General features: G+C 39.7%; 1 protein-coding gene across 1 annotated transcript in view; it reads right to left on the reverse strand.

The window, feature by feature from the left end:
- LOC128298805 (uncharacterized) overlaps positions 1-17,294 on the reverse strand; it is a 210,466-nt gene that overhangs the window by 129,269 nt on the left and 63,903 nt on the right. The window lies entirely within an intron of this gene.

Below are 17,294 nucleotides of genomic sequence, written 5' to 3' on the forward strand. Positions count from 1 at the left end.
TTAAACTGTCCGCCGTATTCGATGAATCTTTTATTGATATTCTTGCTGACTGCTTTAGCGTTTGTTGGAACAACATTCACTTTATGTAGAGTGGGCAGCTTTACCAAAACACCATAGAAATGCTCAACATTTCACGAAACTCTCCGTGTTTTGCTTTCGCAGCAACATTTTCTCAAACGTGTAGCGTGCAACGTTTGTTACTAAATGACGCATTATTGTTCCACCTGCACCTTCAGTCCCATTTAAACTCATCATATTAAATTAACCTGTAGCACACTGAAACGAACTTTTATTCTTCGTTTGCCTACGTTCGTTCTTGGCGAGGCCCGTGTTCACCGTGAGACACAAAACACAAAACACGAACATAACGCAGAGCGGAAGGAACGCACACTCACAGGAGAAGGAGAAGACGCACAAGAATAATAATCACACCGGGCAAAATGTTGCTCTTGCTTGGCCTCCGCGAACCGCTCCAGGGCGTTGAAAAATAAAAGTAACGATCTTGCAAGGTCGTTCGCGTAAGAATGTAAAGTAAAAACAGCTTGCAAAAGTTCTGCTTCCAGCGCAGGCGAGCAAGCAAACAAACGATGGTACAGAATCATGGAGATGCTGTTGCGTCAGCACCGTTTGCATACAGTTGCATAAAGTGTGTTTTTTTAACTCCTACAGAACGACCTGGCTATATATTGTCAAGCCACAAAGACGTAAGGGAATCTTCTTTTCTGATTTATGTCTCAGGTTTTAATTTGACAAGATGCTTATGAAATTTATTATTGCGAATGGTACAACTAACAAAAAAAAACAATGGCCTACTAGAGGCAGCGTGCACAAAATGCATCATGCTGTAAATGATTTGGGATATGCATCCAAGCTCTCCAGCAGTAACACGGCGGGCCTTTCAACCACACGCCATAAACTATCCATTCATATTCTCCGATGTTACCGTTTATGTAGGGTGACTGGAAAACCCGAACATTGTGCATTGTGCGAGGTGCAAAGATTTCGGTCCCACAACTAACACGGCTGGGAGCTTTGACCGCTTTTGCCCACCGCGAAGATGTTGGGTTGTGGTGGTTGATTGGGAGAGGGGGGGAGGGGGGGGGGAGGGTTTAAACTGCAACGAACAACAACGGTTCGCAGCAGCCGGCGGAGTGCACCAGTGTGTGGTAGCTTACAGTGCACAAGCACCGATGTGTTTACCGATCGTAACACCGATAACTGTGCGGTAAGGGTGCGCAGTATTCGGGAGGTGAACGTAACGGTAAAAAGGCGATACCATACGATTGCAGACTCTGCTCAATGTTTGGTGCATCGATGCAGCTTTGCGGTAGCACCAGCAGCAGCATCCGAAACCAAAAACGGCAACGTTGGCCTTTCGATGCACGCGTTACTGTGGTGGAAATTAAACCAGGCTTTCCTTCTAACTTTACACGTTTGCAAGAGAAGCAGCGTAAACGAGCCCGAAACATACCTGCAGCTATATTCTACACCATCAAAGATGTTTTTAGACTGCTCTTCTTTCGCTGCAAATCTACTCACACATTCTCACAAAGGTCAAACGTTAGCTAAGAACGGACGAGGTACGTGCGAAACAATGAACTTTCAGCAATATCAACCCTGAACGGAGGTTCGGGAAGAAGGAAAAGGGAGAAAGAGTATAACCGCATTACAAAAAACCCCTCAGGAAAGATTTGAGATAAAGAAAAAACTTAGCACTGAAAGGTTAAAAATTTTCATATAAAAGAGTCATTTTTGAGTTTCTTTAAGATAAAGTAGTTTTTTAATGTTTTACTGATGTAACAGATGAAAATTTCATAATACAAGTATTTTTGCTTCATTTTAGAACGATAACTACAATCCCCCATTAAAAAAACAATTTATCTTCACACCTTTGGACAAAAGACTTCAACAGCCGCGAAAGCGAGGAACCTCATGTTGATGTTGTATGAAGAAATATGGTTTGTCATATTCGTAACAAACTAGCAAAAAAAAAAGAAAAACAACATCATTAAGATTCATCTCGCAAAATCTTGCACAGCACGGTACTGATATTGGACAAGGGATTAGCTGCGAATCTGTAGCAATGACCGCCCAGTGCTCCCGGTTGTTTACGTACACACACGCAAACGCACCGGGGGGAGATTTATTTGGCGTCCGCTTTTCCACCCCACGGTTCCTATCAACGATCGAACCGCAAGAAGAGCAATGAACTGACCTTTGCAAAGAAGTTGTTCGCTGCTCTTGCCGTACTATCTCGGAAGGTCATTAACACGAACAGTAGGGTGAGGTTGTTTGAAAAACAGAATAACAATATGAAATACTATAAATTACAATAAGTGTACAAGTTTAACGATTTCAGGATCACTTCAAGAATGTGCAAAACAAGCTAACAATGTACTATAAAATGATAACAATGTTGTTTGTGTGTTTCTTCTCGCTGCTTTTACGCTCGTTTGTTTGGCTCTTTCCCTTAACCCTTCAAGAACTAACCCTCAGATATCCCCATGCCAGTACCGTCTTGTCATTATGTAACCGCTTGATTAACATGAGCAGCTTTTTGTGTTCTTTTCTTTGTTACTCTTGACATATCTATCCCCTTCTCTCCAGCTCTTCGTGCCCTTCAGGGCCCCGATAAAACACCAAACGACTGCATCGCTAACAATCGCCAGTCAGCACACGGCCGGGTAATCGAAGAGGAACGGGAAATAGGAGGGAATTCGACCTATGTTTAGGAATTTGCCAAGAGCAACGATCGGTCAATCCACTTCCCATTCCACACCTTTGCCAGCCCTTCCGCACCGAACGGCGCAAGGAAGATGGAAAATCTCTCCACCCAGAATGTAGAGCAAGTAGAGCAACGCCCCCCGGTTGCCATCGTAACACACCGCCACAAACACTTTAAAAAAAACCCCCATTCTCGCCTGCTTGCGTACAGATCCCGCGCAGTAGGATCGCACCACATCAACACAGCAGGGCTGTGTGTCTCATCCATCCACCCCAGTTCCTTCTACCGACGACCAACGACGAAGGGTGGCTTGGGTAATTGTTAAACCGCAAGGTACGCGCCATCATTATCGGCACAAATCACCGGGAATTGTCTATAATTCTTTGCAACCGGTGGCAACATTGTTTGCTGGTGATGGTGCGGCAACAGCTCGCGCAACGGGCTGGGCTGATCGATCCGTTTCGAGCTTTCGGGTGACCCGGTCCACCGAGTACTGCTTCACTTGTTTTGTTGCTTGGTCTCCGTTGATGTTATGTTGTGTGCTGTGCCCGAAAGATGGGTTTCCGGTCGTATGTCACATTTCGATGAATGGTAACAGTGACCCACATGGGTCGAAGGTTTTGATTAGGTAAGCGCGAGAGTATGATTGGAATCGTACAATCTGTGATTGAAATCTCCTTCTAGTGTGTAGCATGTTGCCTACGCAAATCAGTAAGGTGGTACCCAATTCGGTCTTATACAAACGTTTTTTTTTTTGTTTTTTTTTTGCATGAATACTCCGCTCAGCTCTATAAAGGGCATTTTTTTTTATTTTTCAAGTTAAGAAAAGCTACTTGAAAAAAGATTAAAAATTGCCAAAAAAAAACACATTTGATAATACTTTAAAAAACGTTAGGGTTAGGGAAAAAAATAAAAAAATTAACATTTTTATAGGATTTTGATCAGATTGCTGCAAAAAGAAATATGAATTTGCAGTATTCACATTGTCATTTTACAAAAACCTAACGGATTCCAAAATTTGATACAAATTAAAAAGAAAAGCTACTTAATTCTTATATTTGTTTTTAAGGAGATTTTGAAATATTCAATTTATGACAAAATGGCGAATGTTTGTTGTTGAAAAATACGATTTTTAATCGAAATTATGTCCCCTATTTTGCCCATACAACAAATAGTAATCAATTTAAGACTATGACGTCTTTTGCCGTAACTTCATGCGTAAAACCAGCTCGTGAAAAGGCCAAATATTCCCGAGATGAGATGACCTCTTGCTGTTTGGAGAAGGAAATGTCGCCAAACTAATGTGAATATGATACAAGTTTAAGTTACTACTAGCTACGATCGGTCTTCTACGACCTTTCTTCTTGAATAAAAAACAAATGCTGGCGAAAATTTTAAATCAATCGATGCAAAGGTCTCCGATAGTTATTGGTAAAATGCAGTTTATACAGACAAATCTCGTGTTTGAAGATTAAGAATTTAAATGTTGCTCTCGTTGCGTCTTATGGCTGCTTTTGTATGCTTTTGTGGGTTCTCTGCGGATTCTAATTTCATTTTTCATCAGTATATTGAAATGTAATTATTAAATTCTTGAAACATTCAGTTGCAAGAAAATTCGAAGCACCGGTGATCGATATCTCCCCCTAACTTAACAGTGTTCTTAATTATTGTATATTTCAAAACTATATTAGATTAACATTACTATAGGACTAACCCTTCGTTAATTTAATTATAAATTGTTTATTGTTGTTGTTATAATACACTTACTGTTTTATATTTTTATTGTTATATAATACAATTGTTTATAATACAATTTTTGTTATATAATACATTATTGTTTATTGTTATTGTTGTTAATACAAGTAACAACATGTTATTGTTATTGTTAATAATACAATTATCAAATCTTTATTTCAACAATAGCTTGACACAAAAGACCACCCATCGATCCGTGGAATATATTTTCTCGGTCGACAAAATACGGAGATAAATATCACAAGCGTAATGCGCATGTGTGCCCAACATAAAAAAAATCTCGTGCTTTTAAGATTTAAGAGTCGACCACTCTTCTTCGAATATCCTACACAACAAAGTGTCCTGAGCTCAATCAAGTACAAAAAAAAAAACACTGTCATACGTCTAATGCCCTGGGGTGATCAAATGCCCATCAAAAGCCTACCGCAAATCTCTTTGCACCGGGTGCGATGATCCCCATCATCGTACCCCCGCTCCATACGGGCGGGAACATGCCGACACAAGTGGCGAATAATTTTTGTAATTTAATGCCATTAAGAAGCTTCGTTGTCCCGTTTGGACAAAAGTGCGCCAATCCGATGCAACAGCAGCAGCAGAAGCCCTATCGAGAAAGTTAACTACCCCACCTGTTTTGCACCATTTAGTGAAGGTGTACCACCAGCGGCAAAATTTCAACCCAAGCACACATTTGGCAAAAAGGCAACACACACACACACACACATTCATTTCTTTTTTCGTTTGGCTCTTTGTCTTCGGGCACTTTAATCGACTGTCTCAGTTGGGTGCTCTAAATTGCTTGAATTTCAGTTAAGTTCATTATGGCCAAACGTCCTTTTTTGTGAACCCGCGTGCTGTTTGGCATTACGAAAAGAAAAGGAACACTCGCAACCTGCTCAACGGTAGCTTGCGGTTTTGCCGGATGAATAAAAACAACAAACCGGCGCAAGTTTCTAATACTCCTATTAGGAAGATGGAAAAAATATATAGCAACCTTTTTTAATGCCTTTTTGCCTCATTCAAATCGTTCCTGCTTGCAGCGGGCATTGGCACAACACTTCGAACCATCATCATAACCCACCGGTAGGGCTAGCCAGTGCTTTCACACTGTTCGAGGATCGATCGGTGTGTGTGTCTGCCCAGTGATCCAGTGAGCTTTCTGTCTCCTTAACCTGTACACAGCAAAATTGACGCTCTGTTTACGCGACGAGATGCGTGTACTCTGTGTACGGGTGGAAATTTTCCACCTCGAACCATTTCCCCCGAGCTTCCCGAGTGCACGTTGTTGTAGGCTGGTGCGAACGTTTTGTCTTGTCCACCAGCGCGCGCTAACGGTAGTTAACTCTTCTCGCTCCCACGAAAGGGTCTACAAAATTCGATCCAAATTATCAATATTCGCCTTTCGTCATAAACATATTTTTCTAAATGAACCGAAGAATCGCCCGGACCGCACCGGGGTTCGGGCACGTCCCGGTCCACGCGGGAGAAAACCCTCTCGAAAAGGGGGGCGTTTTGGTGTAAATTATTTTCCCGCTCTGGCTGCTGGGCAGACTTTCTCAGATTTAAACCTAGCCCGGTTCTTTTAAGGTTCGAGCCCCTTTGGTACGGGAACACACTCCGAGGTTCGGTGCTGGTCCCCCTGAAGACATCAACAGCGGAGGTTGGAACTGTACCGCATGGAAATGGGCAATGGGGGTTCGAAACAATTTCGAGCAATTACCATCTAATGATTCCATCATTTGTGTAAATTTGCTACAGTTTTGTACCTTCTCGCTTCTTTGCGCTGCAAAAGCCCCGTTCTGATGGAGGCGTTTACATCGTGTTCTGGTCGAACTGTAGTGCTGCTACCCTGCTAGTGCCTGCTTATCGCCAAATATACCGCAGCACAAAGAGGCACCACCGTTTGGTAATTTTGCGCCCACAAACAACATCCTCGCGACTACAGACGGTGGTGCGCGCGCCCGCGTTTAGAACGAGATTGTTGGATTGCATGACTATGCTCGAATTTCTCGAACCGCTTCTGAAGATTTCAATTTCAACCCGGGCAGGCTGATTAAGGACCTAACGGTACACTAGTCGCACAATCGCGCAAGACGCGGCAGCCGTCGTGAGTGTGTGTTTTGCCACCGTCCGTTATGGTGCATTTTGTACGCTTCGTACGTCTGCGTATCATGCTTTCCAATTGCGTGCGGGGGTTCGGTTTGTTCGCCCGTCAAGGTACAGCATGACATTTGAAGGCCATTTCAGTTTCAGGGATGATCGGTTTTACGCCACGGCCGAGCGACGGGATTGTGGGTGGTGGTTGTCAGTACGCTAAACGTTATCGAATCGTGTGACAGAAATGGGTCAGTGGTGGAAAAATATGACCATCTTCCAATGATTGTGTGGTTTTAGCTTGCGCTAATGCCATCACACAGTCCTGTTTGAAGCCCGGAACTGATGTGCAGCAGTTGTGGAACAGAATGTGGATTTATCACTGCCAACTTCAAACACCGCAAAGCAGGGAAAACAAAAAATGTTTGTGTTGTAAGCATATGGATAGTTATTATTTAAAAACTATCTTTTAAATTATCTTTTCAATGAAATTTTTAGTTTAAACGTAAACACTTAAATCATCGAAAATGTGAAACAAAACTTGTTTCTCAATTTCGTCTTGACTAAGTTGTAAAACATGATCTTAAAAATAAAACCCCGTAAACCGTAAAAAACATGAAAGAAGCATGGTAATAAATGAGCAGCGTCAACAGCTTGAATTTGCGTTTTTATTTATATAATACCGATCTTGGTATGGACGCAAATACAACCAGTCCCCAAGATACACTATTTTAGTGGACCGGTAAACCCCGCAATAGATGAGCGAATATCGAATACGGGTGCAATTACGTTTATACTTGAGAATTATAAAATTAAATTAATAATAATAATAATAATAATAATAATAATAATAATAATAATTATAAAAATAATAATAATAATAACAAAAAAACTTAGTACAGTTTTTTGGCAACGAATGAGAAAGTCTTACTTACTTTTTGTCTTTATGCTAAATTTTTGACTTTTTATTTATATTTAGCAACAAAAATGCTTGAATTTTAAACTGCCTATACCATGAAATTGGAATATTTTATTACAAATTTATTTTGAAGAAACCATTCAAGATAATTCCTTACAAAATGTCAAATCTCAGAAAAACCTATAAAAGTAACAGCTTACAAAATGTAATTTTTGGATAATATTTTCAAAAGCTCATTTAGTTTTTTCTGAACACAAGGTTTCATCTTTATAGGCACAGAAACCGGGCAAGTGGTCTAGGACTTCCATTTCTGGCGTTCTTTTACTTTATTTACCCGATTTCGGATTGTCACTCCTGCGTACGGAAGATTGCTCGGGATGGGATTTCGGCCGGTGTTGTCGTGTGAAGAACGGCACCACTACCAATACACCGCCGGACCATTCCTACTGAACGCATATACTTTCTCCAAATAACACTATCAATTTATATTTAATGGGCTAAGGATTACTTAAAGATTGAATATTAATAAACAATTTAAAAATCGCAAGAATGAATTATAATTATTCATATTAAACACATTAAATTGTCAGTCATTCTAATCTATAAATAACATGCAAACTATATTTCAAATCACTTACACTGCAAGTGGTACGTCAATTGGTAGCAATGCGCATTAATTACTTAATGTAAAACTTCATATGCTCCAGATCAATGAACTTTAGCCCACCGCTGTTATCCACTGCGCCAAAGTTCAACAAACCCTCCCACACAAACTCAACCCAAAAAAGCTGTTGCAGAACCGAAGCAAATAAGATACATTTAATTTATGATTTTCCCGGTGTTTTTTTTTTTCGCAACACCTTCGCTTTCCGCGTTACGATAAAAACGGCAAAGAATGGTAGCTTCAAATAGTGCTTCCCAAATCAAACACGCCAACAAATGCGACACATATCGAGCAAAGTGTGCGTGCCACAACGGTAAAACACGAACGAAGATGAGCCATGTTTAGCTTGCTTTTCTCTTCCAAAAATGTGCATCAAACACAGTTTACGGTCCTCACTGCTTGTTTGGGAAGCGAAGGGAGGTAGAAAGAACGCACAAACTGCGAACGATGTTTTCATAAATTAGCATTGCTTTCCACCCCCACACATAACGGACACGCGACACTCAATAAAACCAGCAATGTATGGGAATGTTTGCAACAACAACAAAAAATTGTCAAAAGTGTGTTTTTATTTTTAATGCACACACACACACACACACGAACGCCTCTCAGATAGCTTCCCATAACGAATAAATATAATAAAACATGAGTGGTCCAAACGGTAAGGCAACACAGAATAACATATTTTATGTTTTATTTAGTTTAGGAACGATAGCGAATCCGTGGCTCTAGGCGCTTCTATTCGCCGCGTAGTCCTTTTGCAGCCTATAGAGCAGAAGATGGCGACATCCCCCGCTAGGCGTGTGCCGCCTGCAAAATATTTCTGCAACACACATACACACAGCCCTGGGCAAACGCACGGTTTGAGGTCGATTGTTTTTGTTTATCTGCCACGCAACGGGGTGGGATCTTTCCGCGTTAAGAAGCCTGCTTTTGCCATATTTGGCCATCCGAACCCGTTTTGCAGTGGTTCCTGTTTGCTAGAGACCACTGCGAGAGTGGTCTAGACCTGAGCGCTTCTTGCTGGAACGCAAACACCCTAGCGATGCGACGCGAACTTGCAAAGGGAAAGATGCTGTACGCGACTTAAGAAACTCCATTCACCAACCCCCTGCTCGAGAACGATTTCGGCGTGTGTTATAATGAGTTGACCAAACAGGCTTCTTAAATAATTCTCAAAATGCGACTAAAGATCCCTTTAACAAATCTAAATCAACGCGACACATATGCAAACCTCAGCATACCTTTGTCTTGTGTGATGCAGCTCACCGGTTGTAGGCAGTTTTATTGAGCCAGGTCGTGTTTGCCCTGCGGGAGCAACATACTACGGTGATAGTTGTTAAACACTTTCCTATTTCTTTTCTTTGTGCACTAACAATATTTCACTGCGCTATTTCGTGTTGCACTACTTCTTTTGTAACGACAATGATCCAAAAACCGATCGGTTCTTCGGTTGCCCACTCGTCTGCTGCACATAAATCACCTTCGCATACATGCGCACTGCACTTCTGTAAAACACTGCCCAACAAACAGGAGAGCGCCGATGAAAGGCATGCTTTTTTGCTCAACTAACAACACTTTTGTTTTGCTTTATTCGTTTAATATTTTGTTTTACTAATGGAAATTTCGATGGGTCTAATAGTTTTTAATTTTCTTAACTGTTTCATTGAACTTTTAATTTTCTAATATTTTATCTTAATCTACATACATTCGGAACCATTCACTTCGGACGAAAATCTTTTAAAAAAAAAAAAGTAAAACACGTACGGAGCACCACGATACACACAACGCTTAAAGCTCAACAGCACCGCGCAGCATTCTGACGAACACTGAGTGACCTCAGCAGCGGTGAGCCACATTAAAACCGAGTCAATAATAAAAGTTTGCCCGTTTTTCTCCTCCATCGATTTAACACGTTCGCGCACGGCCAAAAGCCCGAAAGCTCTTCCCGTTCGCTTCGCGGGCTCTGCAGCATCTCCCGGCGGTGGTCACGGTCTCCACCATGCCCCTCTCCGTCCCCCCCCCCCACCAACCTTCACCCCCTTCTCACTTCCACCATCTTCCTTGTTTTCCTTTCTTTCTTCCACATCCCTTTAACCAACGGCCATTTCTCTCTGTTTCTCCCGAACAGTGCTTTTCTCATTCTCTCCCGTCCGATCGTTCTACGGTGATCTGCTTTAATGGCGAGCGATCTTCCGTTGTTGTTGTCGTTTTTTTTCGCTTCTTACTCTCCACCCATCCTTTGTGTCCAGCATTTTCCGCAAAAAGCACCCCCTTTTCAATGCGTCGCAAAATCCATCGACCATGTTTCTTTCTCTCATTCTCTCTCTCTCCTCCTTGCTAGCTTTTGCTACTTATTCCTTCCAAGCAAGGATGCATACTTTCTCGTTCCTTCGTGCAGCTTTTAGTACACGATCGCTGTTCGCGATTCTATGTTTTTCCGAACCTTCCACCCCTTACACTGCTTACTGGCTCCACTCTATTGCTGATGCTGCGCAAACGCCCCAAGAAGATGACCGTGCGCTCTCGTGCACTTTTGCGACGAGTTTAATGCTGCGGGTTGCCGAACTGTCCCTCTGCCGGGCCACAGCACTGGAGCGTATTGGAACCGGATGGAGAAGCTTTTACGTACGTTTGCTTTTCGATTCGCGCTACGTGAGAGCCGTGTTTGGGTTGGGAGGGAAAAGGTTTCGTTTTCCTTCGGCACATTCCTGCTGGGATCGATCGTACGCATGATGTAGAATTTATATGATTTAATGCTAGTTTAGTGTACCAATCCCCTGTGCAGTTTGATGTAAAATATGTTAATTTTTAAATCATTCTTTTACTACATTATTTATCTATTTATAAATAAAGCATCACAAAAATGAATCATTAAGCACATACACAGTAGGTGCACGAATTCTTATTGTAACCTATTCCTATTGCGTTCTAAGGAGTGTATAAATGTTTGCAGGCTGGATTTAATATATTTAATAAAACCGTTTTCAGTCTATTTTAAACGCTATTGGCCTATCTTAAAGGTTGTTTAATAAAGCTATGGAACAAATGGTAAGAGCAAGAAAGGATTAATTTTTGCCGCTGTGTACCCCATGAAAACCTAATTTACTCATGTTCTTTTAACGTTCTCATATCTCATAGGATATCCTTAAATTCTAAAAAATATGTCGAACGATTGCCTAATTTATTAGCTTAGTGTTTATTTGCAATATGTACTAGTACCTAAGAAGTTTTTAATTATTAGTTTTGAACTTTAATTCTGCTTTAACTATTTGCTTTCTGATGGTTACTTACAACAGAAGGTAAACGGGTATTGCAATTTTGATTTAAATTTACAACGTACAAGCTGTACAAACCAATTCAACACTGGGAAATTAAAGATTATAGGGAAATTCACGCGTATTTATTAAACGTTGCTAAAAACACAATTGCCGAATTGTACGTTAATATTGTTCTGTAGTTCAAACCATAAAAAAGATTAACTGGGGTTAATACCAAACATCATTCAGTAGACCTTAATTCGATAGTTCAAGCATTGTTGAAAAATATAAAAACTTCCGCATGTCGAGTTACTCAGAGTTAATCAAATTGTCTAGTGTTTCTATAACAAAATTCGTTCATTTGAATAAAACCGTTAGTACATCCTAATTTGTTAATGTTACTAATTATTTTAAGTGTATTGGGCTCTGATGTCAAACACGTCCAAGGCCAAGGATCGAATTTCTGTACTCTTCTAACAAGGAATCGCTCCCGTGCAGGTTATAAGAAAATCTCCTCAAAAATCAGTAAATGGCTGGATTTTGAAAACTTTCTCTACTCTTAACTGTTAACCCATTTCCTACTCGAGGTACGAAATCTTAATCTAAATGACATGAAACTTTATAGTCTTGAAATTTGTAGGCCAAACGCTACAGTTGCCCAACTTCAGAATTCGAAATATCTGAAAAATTAAAAACTCTATTTTTTGGTACAAAATTTTTGCTTCCTTAAGTGCTTCTATGTTTGAACAAAAATCATTTTTTTTTTGTCAAAACTATTTTCATTTAAAATACTTCATTTTTAACTTTATTGTTGCTCACTTTTCTGACCAGATTATACCGACATTTTGCACAGTACAAAACACAACAAAATCAAACAAATTGTTATACAAATTATTCTAAACACACTTTCTTAATTATCATCTGATACTTTCTAGACTAAGCTGGAAAGTAAAAAAAATAAATAATAATAAATCAAACTTTAAAAAATTGTCATTGATGGTATGAAACTTCTTACGCTGAAAATAAATGAGTTAAACAAAGCGGAGTTTAAAAATAGATCAATCGAATTATTATGTTTCAATTTTACTACTTAAGACATTTTAATAAAAAAATAAAACTATACTATCATTAGTCAGCCAAGCCCGAGCGAGCTCAGTTGTATTATTGTGTCTTAAAATGTTTACTCGGCTTTCAGTACTCCGCAGCTTAAATTAAACTATTCGATTATAACGGACGAAGTAACTCGTTGCCTCGAGTCAAACACGCGGCAGCAACAGTCCATGGACGCATCCCGTTCCCATGTACGAAAATAAAACCCAATCGCGGCAATCGTTCATCGGTGGAACAGAAAAGAAGGCAGCCTATGGAAGGGTACTTGTTGCACCAGCGACCAGCGGTTTGGTCCGAGAGGATATTCTCCGCCAACTGGAGCCTTCGAGCGATCCATTAACGTCGAAATAACGCTTTCGAGGTAACTTATGTGCTGACCTTGCGGTGGGACTACCACCACCAACCCATCTTCTGGTTGAGCCCGCATTTGTATGGGCTCTGTGTGATGACGCCGAAGACGCCGGCATGTTGCACAATTCTGCAATTGCAATTCGATGCGTACCGAAACATCATAAATAAAACGCATCCCGCCAATAAGTGCAACCAACCGGTGGGGAGAGACATGGAGTTCATTTCTTGCGCTTCTTGCACCTTCCCATCAGTGTTCTTTCCTGTGCTATAGTTATACATTTCCTATATTTTCTATCTTTTGTATGAATTTGAAAAAAAATCAAACCATTTAGTTGGTCTTTTGGAATTCGCAATATATGTGTGTAAGACTCCAAAATTTAATATTATTCAATAACACTGAAGAAAAGGCAACATACAAAATCTAATAATTAAATGAAAACCTGTCCATTAAGCCCTGTTGTAATTTGGTGCGCATTAATGCTGTGCGGAATTGTGTCGCGGAATAAAGCAAACGGTGCATACCGAGACGGCGACGGTTCTTGCACAGTCCGTCGCCTTTCCGGTGCGACGCAAACAGCCGGAAAAGAACTGATACTGCAACTGGCAGAAGATGTTGGATTCGAGTGAGTTCGTGTGTGTGCTTTTGTGCAATGGAGGAAAAGAAATGGCCCCGTGCAGAAAATACACCAAGAACTTTAAAGTCTCGTTACCGGTTTTCTTGCCATATCTGAACCAGAACGATCTGTGTGCCCCCGCGCCTTGCCACGCTTCCGCTGCTCCTCTGTTGCATTCGCCAATTTAAATCTTTTTTCGGTGACGCTGGCTGGCTGGTGACTGTTACGGCACGAAACGAGCATCCCAATAGAAAGCATTGCGCGATTGCATAAAACCAACTCTCGACGGGGAAGGGTGTGTGTGTGGGAAGGGGAAAGGAAAAGAAGAGACTGGTTCACTTGCAACAGCAACCGGCAGCTTCTACTGCTGCACCACCGGAGAGACTGCACCGAAGATCATGGGTGGATTGCATGATCGCGGACTGCCGAAGTCGCGCAAAACCGTTAACTTTCCGGATCCTGGTGTTCCTTTTTCTTTGCCACCACAAACCATCCTTTGGCTGTGGTATTTATACTTCTTTTTTCCGCTTTTTCCTACACCCCCCCCCCCCCCCACTCCTCGTGGCAGCTCCCATTTTTTTTTTCTCGTATCTTCTGCCCCGTTGGTTTGCGTCCAGCGAAACTAACCACGAACCATTCTGTCACCCGGGTGCGTTCCCGCCATGGCGGAACTGGTTTTGCTGAACGAACCCGCGTGGAATGATTGTAATAGGCTTACAAAAAAGCGTGGAGACAATAAAAGGTTTTGATCCTAGATCATGGGGATCATATTGTAAGTAATGGTCAGTTAATCATTAATCGTACAGTCGGTTTGCGGTTCAGAATTTCTCCGCCAGTGCGGTAGAACTTGCAACACTACGGCACGGTGCGGCGAAACATAGGAGGGATGGATGCAGAAATATTGCCCGTAGTATACCGAGACCATATTTATACCGCATTATTGATAGAACATATTTCAATTGGAAGATTGGGACCGGGACGGGACGGTCGGCAATAATGTGGAAAATGTGGAAATGTTGCAGCACGATTGGAAACAGGGATTAGAGCAGAACGTGTTTGCGTCACGTTGACCGATTAAATCATTTCCTAAATTATGAGCAATTACATTTTTATACTGGCTTTTTCTTTATTTATCTAGCTAGCAATAATTATCATTACCTTTCCCATTTAAAAAATGTTGCTTTGGTTATATTAATGATTTTAATTCTCTGCTCTGCTTCCACTCGTATTCACCACTACAAAAGTTACGAGCTAAATTAGCAAAAATAGAACCTTCTCTAAATTCTATTCAAAAACAAAAATAATTGCATTGTACACAGCTATATCTGCAATACTTTCCAGTTTCTCTGATTTTTGCAAGCAAAACCAGATTCTGCAAGCAGAACTGTTTTGGCAAGAAAGAATTCCACATCTAATAGACGTTGTAGTAGTAGTTACAGTCAGTGGCGTATTTAGGAGTGCGGAGGCTCTGAGCAACAATAGTTCTAGTGCCCCCAATAAAAATGCTTGTAATATTAAATATATCTGACATTTTATTTGAAAAAGATGGAAAGTTCATTATAGTTCATTTTTTTCCCTTAATTTAATTCAAAAATTCCATTTTGGTTAAACGTATTGATTTTATTTTTTTTAAGTTTAAATTTGCGTTTAAAGGAAAAGAATAAAATTTGATTCTAGTCTTTTTGGAGTTCATTTGCAACTGTATTTGATTATAACGATTCCAACGACTGAAATCAAATGATGCACTAAAGGGTTCTAAAACAGATTCGTACTCTTTGGCTCGAACAATTAACTCGGCTTTTATGTGATCACAAAGTACATAGAATGTGTTTATTTTAAATTTATCTTTTGCTGTAATTTTTTATTCTTCCATCATGTTATGATTCGTAATTATTAATTATTAATTTAATTAATAATTAATTCGCTTTGTTCTTTTTCGTTTCCTCTCATCGTCAGTATCCATCGCTTCAAATAGCAACCCACTAAATTCGGTTGATTGCTTTACAACCGTTTCAAAGTCATTTCTGAATTCATCGATAAATATGCCTAAAGAGTTGAGCAATTGTGAACCATGAAAAATTTCACATGTTATTGATTGTAAAGACTTAGACGTAGCATTGGTACGGTGTAGAGTTGTATTCCATATTATTGTTAACAATGCAGTATCATGTTTATATTTTTTTAAAGTAACTTTGTTGATTGTTTTTCATAATTGTCACTTGAAAGTTTCTTTAATGTTGCTTTTATCTCATTAAATTCTCGAAAAAAAGCAATTAAAGCGTCTGCTCTAGCTGACAACCTTGTATCAGAATTTTTTTTAATAGTTATAGGTTGAGTTTTGCAAATTTTAAATTTGTTTTGTAATTTGTTCCAACGGTGTGTGGAAGAAAAAAGACATGTATATAAGTTTTGAATTAAACTAAAATATTTCACGGCACTAGCACAGTTTTAGCTTGCTTACTCCAATTTTTGCTTAACCCGCTTTCTCAGAAAAGTAAATCCTCAACTCTCGGCCTGTCTCAGCTCGAGGCCCCCCGCAATTACTTACTTTGCTTACCGTTAAACCCGCCACTGGTTACAGTAGCATTAGTTATCGTAATAAACAAATTCTAATCCTACCTTGAAAGAATATTTAAATGACTTCAATTTACTCTACAACTGCTATGATAAATATTACCAACACATATCAACACATTATTTGCAACTATTTCTAAGGTATTATCATGAATTGTATTAATCAGGTTTGTACATTAGATTAAGGTATTAGTTATAAGCTACCACTAATTATAAGCAATAATTACTAAACGTCTATTTCGTATTAAACAAAAGTAATTTGAATATTTAATCAAAATTATTTAAAATTATCCTACTTCCAGGCTTGAAATGAAAAACCTTGCAATCATATGTTGAAATAATACTAATAATAATAATACTAATAATAATAATAATAATACTATAATAGAAGAACGTATTTGTACAAAAATAAAAAAAAACTAATGAATTTTTGCAACAAATTTTAAAAAATGATTCTCACTTATTGGCATTTTTTTTTTCATTTTATAATGTTACGTGTATAGAACAAAAAAGTTTTGCGAATTAAAATTTTGTTACATTTCGTTAATTATTTATTCGAACATTGTCCGATGATCAAACTCGTTCAGCGCACGACAAATTTTGTTTCGCAAAGTGACCTTCACTACAAGCAGGCAGAGGAGTTTTGCAAGTTAGCAAGAAAGCTATATGTCAGCATATAAAGCGGGGCCTGGTAACTGAATGCATTTCATCGCTTGCAAAATCTGGCAACGATTAGCATCATCATCATCGTCGTGAGCATCTTCACTTTATGGCAAAACAATCGCCCATGTGAAGGTAGTTTGGACCGGTTTGGCTCAAAAACGTAGTAACCAGGGGCCGAGCAAGGGTCAATTGAGTGGTCGTTTAGGGTGGCTGCTATTGCCTCCAGCACACCCTTGCTTGACCTTGCCTTAGTGGTCTTTTCTGCATTTGAACGTTTGCTCACCAATCACTTACCTATTAGGAGCTTTACGTTGTGTGCTCAACGGAAAAAACACCTCGGCACAAAAGAGTGTTTCAGTGTTTCAAGCAGTTTTCAAGACATACCTGTAAAGAAGATGAAAACAATTAGTACTTGGAGTGCAATAGACGAAGCAAAATAAGCTAATTATGTATAAATAAAAGTTTAATGTCAAGTTTTGCTTGAGCTTTGGAACAAATTGAGGGCTAATTTAAGGGTAAATGTATTATTATAAAGCTTAAAAAGGTACTTTTTAGCAACTTTTTGCCA

This window comes from Anopheles moucheti, chromosome 2 (genome assembly GCF_943734755.1).
Source record: "Anopheles moucheti chromosome 2, idAnoMoucSN_F20_07, whole genome shotgun sequence".
In the NCBI taxonomy this organism is placed as follows: Eukaryota; Metazoa; Arthropoda; class Insecta; order Diptera; family Culicidae; genus Anopheles; species Anopheles moucheti.